Here is a 15,734-nt window from a genome sequence, read left to right on the forward strand (position 1 = left end):
ACAAGAATGGCAACATCTAATGCAGCTATTTGACAACAAATGTGGAAACTAGAATGGCAACATCTAATGCAGCTATTCGGTATCAAATGTGGAAACTCGAATGGCAACATCGAATGCAGCTATTGGGTATCAAATGTAGAAACAAGAATAGCAACATCTAATGCAGCTATTCAGTATCAAATGTAGAAACAAGAATGGCAATATCTAATGCAGCTATTCGGTATCAAATGTAGAAACTAGAATGGCAACATCTAATGCAGCTATTCGTTATCAAACGTGGAAACTAGAATGGCAACATCTAATGCAGCTATTCGGTATCAAATGTAGAAACTAGAATGGCAACATCTAATGCAGCTATTCGGTATCAAATGTAGAAACAAGAATGGCAACATCTAATGCAGCTATTGGGTATCAAATATAGAAACAAGAATAGCAACATCTAATGCAGCTATTCGTTATCAAATGTGGAAACTAGAATGGCAACATCTAATGCAGCTATTCGGTATCAAATGTAGAAACTAGAATGGCAACATCTAATGCAGCTATTGGGTATCAAATGTAGAAACAAGAATCGCAACATCTAATGCAGCTATTCGTTATCAAATGTGGAAACGAGAATGGCAACATCTAATGCAGCTATTCGGTATCAAATGTGGAAACTAGAATGGCAACGTCTAATGCAGCTATTCGGTATCAAATGTAGAAACTAGAATGGCAACATCTAATGCAGCTATTCGGTATCAAATATAGAAACTAGAATGGCAACATCTAATGCAGCTATTCGGTATCAAATGTGGAAACTAGAATGGCAACATCTAATGCAGCTATTCGGTATCAAATGTAGAAACTAGAATGGCAACATCTAATGCAGCTATTCGGTATCAAATGTGGAAACTAGAATGGCAACATCTAATGCAGCTATTCGGTATCAAATGTGGAAACTAGAATGGCAACATCTAATGCAGCTATTCGGTATCAAATGTAGAAACTAGAATGGCAACATCTAATGCAACTATTCGGTATCAAATGTAGAAACAAGAATGGCAACATCTAATGCAGCTATTGGGTATCAAATATAGAAACAAGAATAGCAACATCTAATGCAGCTATTCGTCATCAAATGTGGAAACTAGAATGGCAACATCTAATGCAGCTATTTGGTATCAAATGTAAAAACTAGAATGGCAACATCTAATGCAGCTATTGGGTATCAAATGTAGAAACAAAAATGGCAACATCTAATGCAGCTATTCGGTATCAAATGTGGAAACTAGAATGGCAACATCTAATGCAGATATTTGGTATCAAATGTAGAAACAAGAATGGCAACATCTAATGCAGCTATTCAGTATCAAATGTAGAAACAAGAATGGCAACATCTAATGCAGCTATTTGACAACAAATGTGGAAACTAGAATGGCAACATCTAATGCAGCTATTCGGTATCAAATGTGGAAACTAGAATGGCAACATCGAATGCAGCTATTGGGTATCAAATGTAGAAACAAGAATAGCAACATCTAATGCAGCTATTCAGTATCAAATGTAGAAACAAGAATGGCAATATCTAATGCAGCTATTCGGTATCAAATGTAGAAACTAGAATGGCAACATCTAATGCAGCTATTCGTTATCAAACGTGAAAACTAGAATGGCAACATCTAATGCAGCTATTCGGTATCAAATGTAGAAACTAGAATGGCAACATCTAATGCAGCTATTCGGTATCAAATGTAGAAACAAGAATGGCAACATCTAATGCAGCTATTGGGTATCAAATATAGAAACAAGAATAGCAACATCTAATGCAGCTATTCGTTATCAAATGTGGAAACTAGAATGGCAACATCTAATGCAGCTATTCGGTATCAAATGTAGAAACTAGAATGGCAACATCTTATGCAGCTATTGGGTATCAAATGTAGAAACAAGAATAGCAACATCTAATGCAGCTATTCGTTATCAAATGTGGAAACGAGAATGGCAACATCGAATGCAGCTATTCGGTATCAAATGTGGAAACTAGAATGGCAACATCTAATGCAGCTATTCGGTATCAAATGTAGAAACTAGAATGGCAACATCTAATGCAGCTATTCGGTATCAAATATAGAAACTAGAATGGCAACATCTAATGCAGCTATTCGGTATCAAATGTGGAAACTAGAATGGCAACATCTAATGCAGCTATTCGGTATCAAATGTAGAAACTAGAATGGCAACATCTAATGCAGCTATTCGGTATCAAATGTGGAAACTAGAATGGCAACATCTAATGCAGCTATTCGGTATCAAATGTGGAAACTAGAATGGCAACATCTAATGCAGCTATTCGGTATCAAATGTAGAAACTAGAATGGCAACATCTAATGCAGCTATTGGGTATCAAATATAGAAACAAGAATAGCAACATCTAATGCAGCTATTCGTTATCAAATGTGGAAACTAGAATGGCAACATCTAATGCAGCTATTCGGTATCAAATGTAGAAACTAGAATGGCAACATCTAATGCAGCTATTGGGTATCAAATGTAGAAACAAGAATAGCAACATCTAATGCAGCTATTCGGTATCAAATGTAGAAACTAGAATGGCAACATCTAATGCAGCTATTGGGTATCAAATGTAGAAACAAGAATAGCAACATCTAATGCAGCTATTCGGTATCAAATGTAGAAACAAGAATAGCAACATCTAATGCAGCTATTCGGTATCAAATGTAGAAACTAGAATGGCAACATCTAATGCAGCTATTCAGTATCAAATGTAGAAACAAGAATGGCAACATCTAATGCAGCTATTCGGTATCAAATGTAGAAACAAGAATGGCAACATCTAATGCAGCTATTCGGTATCAAGTGTAGAAACAAGAATGGCAACATCTAATGCAGCTATTCGGTATCAAATGTAGAAACTAGAATGGCAACATCTAATGCAGCTATTCGGTATCAAGTGTAGAAACAAGAATGGCAACATCTGATGCAGCTATTCGGTATCAAATGTAGAAACTAGAATGGCAACATCTAATGCAGCTATTCGTTATCAAATGTAGAAACAAGAATGGCAACATCTAATGCAGCTATTCGGTATCAAATGTAGAAACTAGAATGGCAACATCTAATGCAGCTATTCGGTATCAAATGCAGAAACTAGAATGGCAACATCTAATGCAGCTATTCGGTATCAAATGTAGAAACAAGAATGGCAACATCTAATGCAGCTATTCGGTATCAAATGTAGAAACAAGAATGGCAACATCTAATGCAGCTATTCGGTATCAAATGTAGAAACTAGAATGGCAACATCTAATGCAGCTATTCGGTATCAAGTGTAGAAACAAGAATGGCAACATCTAATGCAGCTATTCGGTATCAAATGTAGAAACAAGAATGGCAACATCTAATGCAGCTATTCGGTATCAAATGTAGAAACTAGAATGGCAACATCTAATGCAGCTATTCGGTATCAAGTGTAGAAACAAGAATGGCAACATCTAATGCAGCTATTCGGTATCAAATGTAGAAACAAGAATGGCAACATCTAATGCAGCTATTCGGTATCAAATGTAGAAACTAGAATGGCAACATCTAATGCAGCTATTCGGTATCAAATGTAGAAACTAGAATGGCAACATCTAATGCAGCTATTCGGTATCAAATGTAGAAACAAGAATGGCAACATCTAATGCAGCTATTCGGTATCAAATGTAGAAACAAGAATGGCAACATCTAATGCAGCTATTCGGTATCAAATGTAGAAACAAGAATGGCAACATCTAATGCAGCTATTCGGTATCAAGTGTAGAAACAAGAATGGCAACATCTAATGCAGCTATTTGGTATCAAATGTAGAAACAAGAATGGCAACATCTAATGCAGCTATTCGGTATCAAGTGTAGAAACAAGAATGGCAACATCTAATGCAGCTATTGGGTATCAAATGTAGAAACAAGAATGGCAACATCTAATGCAGCTATTGGGTATCAAATGTAGAAACAAGAATGGCAACATCTAATGCAGCTATTCGGTATCAAATGTAGAAACAAGAATGGCAACATCTAATGCAGCTATTCGGTATCAAGTGTAGAAACAAGAATGGCAACATCTAATGCAGCTATTGGGTATCAAATGTAGAAACTAGAATGGCAACATCTAATGCAGCTATTCGGTATCAAATGTGGAAACTAGAATGGCAACATCTAATGCAGCTATTCGGTATCAAATGTAGAAACAAGAATGGCAACATCTAATGCAGCTATTCGGTATCAAATGTGGAAACTAGAATGGCAACATCTAATGCAGCTATTCGGTATCAAATGTAGAAACAAGAATGGCAACCGGTAGAGCGCAAACCTCCGCAAGGCTGAACAGTTTACGTTTACTATCCCACAGATAGGCCGGATCTGGAACCAGACCTGAACCAAAATCGATTCACCTAGTTCTTGTTACCAACCCAAATCATCCACCAACCTTCGTCATGACGCACCCCAACTTTTTGAGATATCCCGCTATATATCCTTTTTTGCCCTAACTCTCAATGGTGAAGAATCCCTTAAAAATATATATGATCCGGATCCGGATCTTCACCAAAATCTAATCAGTTCGCCCTTGTCACGCACCCAACCTGTCCACCAAGTTTCATCCGAATCGGTCCACAACTTTGTGAGATATCCTGCCCACAGACGAACAGACAAACAAACAAACAGCAGTGAAAACATAACCTCCGTCCACCTTTGGTGCCGCAGGTAAAAAACGGTTCAACCCCGCAGGATGGACTCCAGCAATTCGTGAATTTATGTAAACGGGCAAAGAACCACAATAAGGAGCGGTTCTACAACTTCTAATTGATTGTACACAAAGTTAAGTCAATTTTGCATAGTAACAATGGTTCAGGAAATGAAATTATCCATATTCAACAACAACAACAACAACAACAACAAAGCACCAATTTCAAGGAATATCAGACAGTAAATATACTACACACCAGTAATATACAAGCAGGGAATCCCATCCAAGACTTAATTCTTCAGCTTATACATGGAACGCGGACGGACACGTGGACCAATGACAAAGAGGACTGTCTTCTGTCTTCTTATCTGTCTTCTACCGACCCCTTTCTGGCCAAGCCCCCCCCCCCCCCCAGCCCTGTCTGTGCTCTGTCCCCCAAATATTCCTACAGGTCGCACAATATCTGCCTGCAACCCTCTTCTGATGCACCTGCCAAAATCAAGACCCTCTATTCACCTTTACTCTTTCATTCACTTTTACTCTTTCATTCCCCTTTTCTCCCGCCGCTGGAACAAACTCCCTTACTCCCTTCAATCCCACTCATCCCTCCAGATCTTTAAAACAGCTGTTCACCACCATCTCTTATCTTCCCCCATCCAAAACCTTGATCTTTTCTACCCCCGTTAATTCACCCCAGATCCACTTTTTTGAAATACCGACTTCTTTCCTGGAAGTCCTAGCAGTGTCAATGTTTTTTGTTTTTTACCTCTCCCACCCCCACACCCCTTCCCATGCCCCCCCCCCCCAAGCCCTCTCCCTCCCACAGATCTCCCGATGTCCCTGCTCTCAAATGTTGGTCCCTGTACTTTTGTTGGTCCCGATGTCCCTGAACTTGTGTTGGTCCTGATGTCCCTGTACTTGTGTGCTTCCCCCTCTCGCCCCATCTTGTCTCCCGCTCCCTTTATTATGTCTTATGTGTCCTTTTTTTTTTTTTTGTAATTAATGTTAGCTCTTACACGAGCCTCGATCTTGTATACAAAAAAAACAACCAAAAAAAAGACAGTGGAAATGGGAGAGTTTGGGCTGTGGGGTCTCTCCTCAGGAGCAATATTTAAAAGTCCTTTCTGCAGAGCACGGGTCTCTTGGTAGCGTGAAGGATATAACTTTGAAAGGAGTATCAAAAAGGTTCAACCTCAGTTTTGGAGCGACTGGCAGGTGAAACGGTATGGACTCCAGAGCAGAGCTCAGATTGAACGAATAAGAAGCACTGGAACTGATGCCTGAACCTCACCAGCTCGATCTACCAACCTCCCTGAGAGGCTTGATCAGAATCCAATGGTCCTCTTTCTGCTGGATCCAAGATGTGGATCACTCGTCAGAACCTCCAAACTCTGACACATCTTCAGGGCTCCCATGACCCTCACTATTGAGCCTGTTCCGTTTAGATTAACAATTTACTGGAAACTAGTAAAAAGCTCATCAAAAATGACGGGTTGGAACAGTTTTTTCGACGGTGCAGCCTCGTGAGTGTGCCAAAGTCTGAAGCCTCGGCCTAGTGTCAGGTGTGCTTTTATCTTCTTTATTTATTAGACATTATATGGATGTAAATGAACACTTGTTTTACTCTGGCACGTTGCACGTCATGTGCAGTGAATTTCACCTCCCTGCCCCTTGTATTTATTGTTTGTTTGTTTTTAAACGCCTCCGTACACCGCCCTTGAGGCTCAGTTTGCAAGCCACCGTCTACAATTCCAATACTAGAGACATAATTACTCTTTTATGGAAAATGTTTTTGGAATTTGTTTTATCCTCAAAAATACACTGTAGTGAATACACATTTGTGTTGAAAGATGGGCCTTTAAAACCTACCCGTATGAAGGGGGACAGACATCTGTACAAACACACAAACGGACATTGTCTTTTATGTGGTAGATGATTTGGGAGCTATGGGTCTTGATTGGCGACAATCAACAGGACAGATCCATATCATTGTCCTTGCCTGTATAATTGTCCTTGCCATCTATAACCTTGGCCTCACATTATCCTCAAGCATCCTCTGGTACAATGAAGAATTCATAGTGGATTCTATGATGGTGAGCTGCCCAGGCCCTGATGCAGCAAAGCTGCCCCAAACCATAATATTTCCACCACCATGCTTTACAGTTGGTATCCGGTTCTTGTGGTCAAATGCTGTCTTTCGTTTTCACCAAACATGTCTTCTGGTACTGTGGCCAAATAGCTCTACCTTTGCCTCATCTGTCCAGAGCACATTGTTCCAGAAGTGCTGGTCTTTACCGAGGTGTTCATTGGCAAACTTTAGTCTTGCCCTGATGTTCTTTCTCAACAGCAAAGGTTTCCTCCTGGCACACCTCCCATGTAGATCAAACTTGTGCAGCTTCTTTCTAATGGTAGACTCGTGCACTTTGACATCAACAGTGGCAAGAGCTACCTGTAGGTCCCGTGATGACATTCTGGGGTTCTTAGAGACTTCTTTCAGCATCTTGCGGTCTGCTCTCGGGCTGAACTTGCTGGGGCGGCCTGGCCTGAACAAGTTGGCAGTTGTTTGGAATCTTCTCCACTTGTAGATGATTTTCCGGACAGTCGAATGATCGATTTCAAATTGTTTGGAGATCTTTTTAAATCCCTTCCCAGACTCGGAGGCATCTATAACCTTCTTTCTGAAGGCTCAGAGAGCTCTTTTGATTTAGGCATGGTGACGCCGCACACTTCAACAACAAAGAGCAAACCAAACGAAATGTCAGGTTTAAATAAGACAGGTTCCTCCAAGATCCTCTCTAACGATGTTCTAATCATTTGCACCTGAGCTGGTGCACCTGATTCTAATTTTAGGTATATGAAGTAGTGATAAATGTAGGGGTGTACTTACTTTTTCCACATGCGAAATTTTTATTTATGTTTATTTAAATTATACAATGGACTACAAAATGTAAATGTTTCATGATATTTGTTATATTATATCACCTTTATCTATCAATATTGTTGAAATGAAGATCAAATAGCTGAATGTTGAAATATGTTGAAAAAGTCAAAACCTAACATGGGGTGTACTTACTTTTTCACGTGACTGTGTGTATATATATATACATACATATACAGTGCACATATATGACATTTTTATGATATCACCCGCCACAAAGAGGCAAAGGCCATTCGAGGTGGGGGGGGGGGGGGTGTATAGATAATAGATATTAAACATAAAGGAGGAATGTATTGACATTCCTCTTGAATTGAGGTAGGTTGGGATTGAGGGGAAGCAGGTTGCAGGTAAACTGTTCCATGGGTCCCACCGGCGGGGGGGGGGGGGGGGGTGGGGGGGGGAACTAAAAGAATATCTCATAGTCTTACTCTCTGGGACAGATACAGTGTATGGATGGGAAGAAACTGTCAAACGTGTTGAGCGACTCGAGGTATGCTCAGGTGGAACAACCTGTGAGAGACCTTCAGAGCGCATTCCACAGTAATATCAGTAGCCTGCATTTCACGAACGACAGACGTGCTTGGGGTCAGGGTGGTGTTGGGGTGTGGAGGGAGGGTGGAGGTGGAGACATTATACATTCATTATTTTTATTGCCAAATGATACAACTACTATTGTTGTTAATACTATTGGTATTAATTAATATATGCTTTGTTACGATGTTGTCATTGTTTTTATTATTTATTTTGTAAATAGAATGTCATGTCATGGTTGGTCCTATTAAAGTGCTCTATTCACCTTAACATGGCATGCATTTAAAACATGGGGATTCCTCCAGATTCTTTGTAGTTAATCTTAATCAGCCTAATCAACTCAGTAGATCATGACGATCATTGCGGTGTATCACAATCCACATCAGAAAGCTCCGCTATAACCACAAAAAACATCTCACAAACACACACACACACATATTAGTCCATGGGCCAGGATCGCAAATTTCCAGTATCGGTACCACCCGGGGTGACTAATTCTCTTTGGTGTTTTTAACTTGCTATATGTCTCTAGTTTGCATTTTGATATGATAGCCCTTGCACGCTCACAGCTTTTAGAGTTTATCACTTCTTGTAATGGACATGCCCCATGGATGAAAGGCGTGAACACACACTTTACCACTATCCTTTATTCTCACACCACAATCTTTCTGTTAAGAATCAGTTCAGTCACAGACGAGCATAAAATACCACATAGGGATCCTTTCTTACCAGTATCACGAATGTAGGCAGTCATTCTCGTACATGAAGGCAGATTTTGTAGATGAAGTGGGTTGTTTTCAAAAAAATTCGAACTTAACTTAAAATATTTATGCAAGTTGAACAAAATATTTATGTTTTGGTCAAGTCACACCCTGTGACAAATCAGACTCGAGGTTTCCTGTTTTAAGCAAGGTCTTTGATTCAGTGGAATCAACATGCATCCATGACACTTTTTCTTTGGCTCTTAACATTATTAAATGAAGTACAGTTTCACGTTTCTGTTTGTGCATAATTATGCCACCAAGTTATTCATCATCACCGTCATCCATATCAGAGTCGGTTAAATCCACTTCTGGCTCTTCTTCACTGGCTTGGTTGCTGCACGTTTGTAGTTTGCACATGTCTGTGCACTTCAGGCCATTGCTGAGGCAGTTACATGCTGGTAGTTTGCATGACCGCACACATTTGCAGGAGAGCAGCTGCAGCACAGCATCTGGTGCAGGCGAGCCATGCATCCACTCAACAGCCAGCGTCCCATCCTCATCAGTCGTCCAACCACAGTCCTTTGGGCTTGGAACATAGGGCTGGCTCTGCAGACATCTCCTCCAGATGGCAGCTTGATAGTTTGCATGGCGAGCATGCATGAATAGACAGTCCTCACAAGGAGGGAGTTGACTTGACTTGACTCAACTTCTCCACGTCTGGCACAGAACAGTTGGTATCGAAGCTTGTTGACTTCAGATGTGTGGCTAGAAGGTATGTACATATGGCAGGTGATCTCCTGTAGCTTCTGGAACAGTTCTGCAGATACTTCCCATGAACGTCCAAGTTCCATGAAAGCTTCCTGGTAGGTCTTGTCAGACTTCACCTGCTTCAAGGTCGTCATCTTCCCACGGCCAGCGAATGCACTGACTGTATCACAGCCCGTGAAGGCATGCATACCAATCAAGGCATCACAGACAGTACCTCCCAGTGCATGGCTTAGCTTGGTGATGTCCAGGAACATTGTCCGGTTCTTTGTTCCACATTTCTGGTACATGGGACATGGGATGTTGCTGCTGACCCCCAGGCAGATAACCAAGACGTCTTTATCCTCAGCAGTGATGACAACAGACTTGTAGCCAGATTCTGCTGCATGAAGAGCATGGAGTAGTAGGCGAGTATCAGCTTCTTCCTGTGAGGATTTTAGCTCTGTGGCCTCTTCCCATTGTTCTTTGGTGATCTTGAAGCAAAGCTGCTCACAGGTAACATAGAGTACCTTGTCCTCGAGTTTCTCTCTCTGTCTTGGCCCCTTCCATTCCTCTACCAGAAACTTGATCAGGCTTGTTTTGTTCGAAGGACTGCTGAGCAGTTTCCTCCATTGCTGGATGTTGTGCCCAGGTGCAATGTTCCGGAATTGGATTTCAGTGTCTGCACCCCTGTTGGCTCTTTCTGCATCTTTAATGGACGTCTCCTTGTAAACGTCAAAGACGACATCGATGCGATGGCTCTTGGCACCTTCATGGAGAACACTTGACAAGGCTGATTCTGCCAGCTGTGAGAAGGTCTTGTCATTCCCTTTCAGTTTCTGGACCAGGCTCATCCCATCAATGACAGTTGCTGATGGCTCTGGGAGGAATTCTGCTGGAGAAACGTTCTTCTCCAACTCTCTCGCTGGGGCTGCTTTGTTGGTCTTACGGGGAGAGCCATCACCGTTGGCGAGAGCCCATGGCAAAGCCCCAGGGGATGTGCCAAGACATCGCTCATGTGTAGCTTTCTGTTTTCCGCAACAAGGATCATCTGGCCAAACAGTTTCCTGTCAGCCTGTAGGACCACATCTTTGGCACGACCTTGGTTGCGTGGCTTCTTTCTGATGTCAGATAACGTTTTCAGTTTCTTCTTCGTCATCTTGTCATGGAACTGGGTAGATGGTGCACTTGCATGCATGCGTTCCTGCTTGAAAGTTTGATATGCCTCCTCTCCTATCCTGCGGGCCTCCAGAAGGTCCTTGGCCACTAGTTCTGGTGGTGTGGCTGTAGCAGTTGACAAGCTGACAAACTCTCCATGATCAGGGTTGAAAGGATTCAGCCAACTCGCGTCCATCAGCTGAACAAGGGACTGGACATCAGCCTCATCTCTTCTGATCCTAGGCAACTGTAGGTCTGGATGACTGAAGTCAGAGTCATGTTGACCTATCATGCCCCTCAGCTGCCTTAAGTACCTGCTGCGGTACTCGGATGTCAAATAGTGTCTAGCCACCTCTCCAGGTTAATCTTTGGGGTCTTTGGAAAGGAGAGAGTCAAGAGACTTCTTCATGGTGAAAATGCTACGGCATTTGCGATGATACTGCAATTGTGGTATTTGTCCTTCTTCAATGCCTTTGGCTATATCCAGAAGTGGAGCATGCTGTCTGATCTCTGCAGCCCTGAGCAAAGTGTTCCATGAGTCCAGATCTTGTGGTGACACCAGGGAGTCAGAGTCTTCATTAGAGCAATGAATGATACAGTCAGTGCGTGCTCGCTTCCTTGGCAGGGTGGCACCTTCATCTCTACTTGGTGGATCCATCATGTACACCTCAGGACGTCAGCACACTACAGTAGACACCTGCAATGTACAAGCAGCAATCCGTGTTCCAGCAATCCAATGCATTCTTTGTTCTGACAGTACCATTGAAAGCAAAACAAAATCTTATCTAAGATCTGCCACATCTTGACCTCACTGGTAAGTTAATCCTAGAAAAGGAAAGGATATTACCATAGTTAACTGATCTTAACTAATCAAACTTAATTAACCTTAATTAGAACTGCAAAAGATAACTTACATAGCCAGATATCTCACCAGTTCCATCAAAGGAGATGAAAAAAAAGCTTACATCTATCCGCAATTAACTCTTCCTAGAAAAAAAGCTGAACGTGAGTACACAATTATCCAATAAGAAAGTACAGACAAATAGGAAATGCATTTCTTTTGCTCTGATGTTTAATAATTACAATATAGTAGCATTTCTCACATGGTTTTAGTTCTGTATTGACTGAAATTAGATGTGATCTTTGCATACCGCAAGATTTAAATGAATTACGCAATGCCGCTATTGGGTGAATTTGAAGTTTTTACAAAAAACTGACAAAGCTGCCAGTGTGGAAAGGCTATCACATCTTAATGTACTTATATTGACCCAATAAACATTTTAGTACCACTTAGGTTTGGTCACCCCAGGTGGTACCGATATCTGGCCTGGCCCATGGACTATATTGCACGCAACGTAATACTGAAATACAAATGTTGAATTTTATTGAACATGGTTAACCTCGACTCATTGAAGAGATTTTTGAAATCCGTTGTGAAATAAACATGGGACGTGACGTATTAGCACGATTTGGCCGTACGATCTTATTGGCCCATTTGGGGCTGATGAGCAAGGATCTTTGGGGTGGCTGAATTTGGGAGTTAATTCAAAATGAGAGTGCACATCAGCGATGAAGCGAATAAATCGGAGGCAATAAAAATATTTTAATATGAGGACTGCATTTTGTAATATATACTATGTGTACATATATATATATATATATATATATATATATATATATATATATATGTATATGTATATATATATATATATATATATGTATATATAATTATATATATATATATATATATATATATATATATATATATATATATATATATATATATATATATATATATATATATATTGTTGCGGTTTTGCAATAAAGGCAAACCCCCTATAGTTAATTACATGACAACATGTAGCCTGCAGTAGTTAGTTATTTCTTATTAAATGTAAAGATAAGCTCCCCTCCCAATGTTTAGTAATCCACACCAATATGCGTTGAGTTAGGCAGGATTTCAAACCTCCGTGTGGTTGAGGGAAGACGTTTCCATGTGCAGGAAGGCGTGGCTAAAAGTACAGCCCATGTGACCAACAAGCGACCAATGGCAGGTAACCAGCAGGCGACCAATCAGGTCGAAGCCCACGTCACCAGCAAGCGACCAATGAGGGGTCGTGGACACGTCACAGGCAGGCGACCAATGGTGGGTTGTAAAACCTCCCCGAAAGAGGGAAGGAGGAATGAAGCCTTCCTAGGGGGAGGCAGGGCTGAATGACCGCACGCGACCAACCTCGGCCAATGGGAGGCCGTGGAACCTACTAGAAGAACTTCCAACCGATAAAGGTCCGTGCCCAACGTCATTCGAGCTCTCTATTGACGTTCATCTCTCTCTCGGCATTCATCTAGAAGCTGGCTGTCTGACGTGCTCGTTCGTCTTTCCTGCACTGCAATTCATCCGAGCTGGATCGTCATTCATGCGGACCTTCAAGCTGCGCGTCCTGAATGGCCATGAGCTGTGCACGGGAGCCGGTGGACCCATGTCAGCGTCGGCACGTACATCGGTACGAATTAACCTGTGCAATTAATTCCCGTCTGTGTGTGAAGGCGCCTGTTGGGATTAGGCTAGGTAAGAATTGCTAAGTTAAGACTGCCTCTCGTCTCTTTGCCTTGTAAGTAAAAGGCTGTACATTGTATTGTTTTCAAACCTGTTCGTAACGTCTTTTCCTTCATTGGCCTAGCATCGTCCAAAAGCGAATTCGACTAGTCAATCAGGTCCATCAATCACGGAAGATGATGCTGCATCCCACACCGTGCGATCCGCTCGGCACACCATAAGGTGTGGGAACGCGAGGGTTCAATACCCGGACTTTCTGGCCGTGTGTCTCGAAGGTAATTGGGTTCAGTGACCAGCAACCCTTCGGCGTGTGGCTGGGAGACAGGCGATTGAAGTTGCTTCGCAACCCGTCGACTACGAGTTTAGTCGTGGCTGGCGGCCTGTGGACTCGGAGTCTGAGGGGGAAATGGGGTCATAAACACCCCCTTAGTACGTCGACAGACCCGGGATCCGCAACAATATATATATAGTCGCATAATGACTGGTTTATAACCGAAAGGTTTTCAGATTCACAAGTGTATGCAGGACTCACTGCGTTGCCCTGATGAAGCCCCAACAAGGCCGAAACAAGGTCGGTAACTAAGTGTTGTATGCACTTGTGACAGTATCTGAACGAAGATCTAAATGATGATGCACTGCTGGATGGCTCCTGCGGAGCTTGGCAGGCAAGGCGTACTTATGTGGTGGTGATGTCACCGCGTGCGCTCATTAGGTTGGAGAACTAGAATTAAAGATTCTGATTATATATATATATATATATATATATATATATATATATATATATATATATATATATATATATATATATATATATATATATATATATATATATAGATAGATATATATATTGTTGCGGATATGGGATTTGGCCTCCATCCATATCCGCTTGTAAATATTCCCCTATTTCCCCAATACTCCCCAACTATCCCCAATCCCCCATTCCCTAGTCCCATTGTCTGTAAACAACACTCTGTAGCCCCGACCTTCCCCTTTTTCCCCCATTAAATGTCGTGCCCAGGTTCACCGCATCTCACGTAGACAACTATAGGACATCTTGCTAGTTATTCTTAGTCTATGTCAGTTAAGGACTCGTTTCCATTAATTCTGACTCTTCGTTGCACCAGAATGTGATTGTATGGCACCAGTAGTGAGTTTAGGACCTCCCAATACCTCCCCACAACCTCATCTCCGCATCCTCCCATCATCTCATGGAACTACAACAACAACAACAACAACTACAACCACAGCGGGGGCGGCGCGGCGGCGGTGCGGGGAGTGGGCGTCCTCACTCCGGCTTGGTTAGCCGCCATTGCCCATGTGCTCCGACGGGGTTACCACGAAGGGGCTGACTGTCAGCTCCTCGTCAAGGGCGGAGCCCGGTAACCCCCCCGCACCCAATAAGAAGCGGCGGGCCGATTCCATCTGGGGCGGAGCTAACGAGCCGAGGGCGTGTCACTCCCCGCTGGATATACGCAGCCACTTACCGGAGGTGACGTCAGATGCGCCCCCAGCTTGGAGAAAGAACGTCACCTCCTAGCGCTGAGAGAGACCTCCCGCATCTCTGGACCGGACCGGGTCGATTCTGCCCCTGAGCCAAGGTGCACCTTGAGCCATCGACTACCTGCCCCTCCTTGCCATCAATCCCTGTGTGAGTCAGTCTTGTCCCGTTTATCTGTGGTCTGTCGGGGCTAAGATAAGACCGTGTTTAAGTGCCCACCTTTCTATGCTGTACCTCTTGTCAGTGTAATCTAAACGTTCTGCAAACCCATATTATAACCTCCTCCGGAGGTCTTGAGAACTGTACCCCTGGTGTCGTGTCATTTAACCCAGCCGTTGTGTCCTTTCCTTCATTGATCTAGCGTAGCGCGACTCGGCCAACGTTCGAGTATAATCGGGTAAACTGTGCGAACACGGCGGCCATTCCGCTCGGCCCAGCATAACATCTTAATAAGTCGTGTCCGTAACAATTGGTGTCGGGAAGTGGGATCGGTCCCGGAGCGCGTTTCACGCGCTCGAAATTATAACAGCGAAATTTGATTGTGTTTTACAAAAAAAAAAAAAAAAAAACCCGAATTTTGAAAGTCGCGCTATGGCAGACCAAGACGGCTGGGTTCCGGTAGAGGAGAGTGAGGCAGGGTCGATCCAGGACCAAAATGAGGGACATGAGGAGAGCGAAGCAGTGAGGGTGGCAGGGTCGCAAAATAGCGTCGTCGCGCACGAGATTACGGGCGCGCAAAATGGCGCCTCGCACATGGCCACGGCGTCCACGCCCGCGACCGTAGTAGCGCCGCTGGTAGATTTGAACCTTTTTTTTATGCAAATGACGGCCCTTATGGAAAAGAATAGTGAGCAATTGGGAGACCAAATTAGAGGT

The 15,734-nt window shown here is 42.7% G+C and overlaps 1 protein-coding gene across 1 annotated transcript in view; it reads left to right on the forward strand.

Moving 5' to 3' along the window:
- LOC137427091 (aquaporin-4) overlaps positions 1–15,734 on the forward strand; it is a 129,082-nt gene that overhangs the window by 38,141 nt on the left and 75,207 nt on the right. The window lies entirely within an intron of this gene.

The sequence above is a fragment of the Myxine glutinosa genome, chromosome 5, assembly GCF_964187855.1.
Source record: "Myxine glutinosa chromosome 5, kmMyxGlut1.1, whole genome shotgun sequence".
NCBI lineage: Eukaryota > Metazoa > Chordata > Myxini > Myxiniformes > Myxinidae > Myxine > Myxine glutinosa.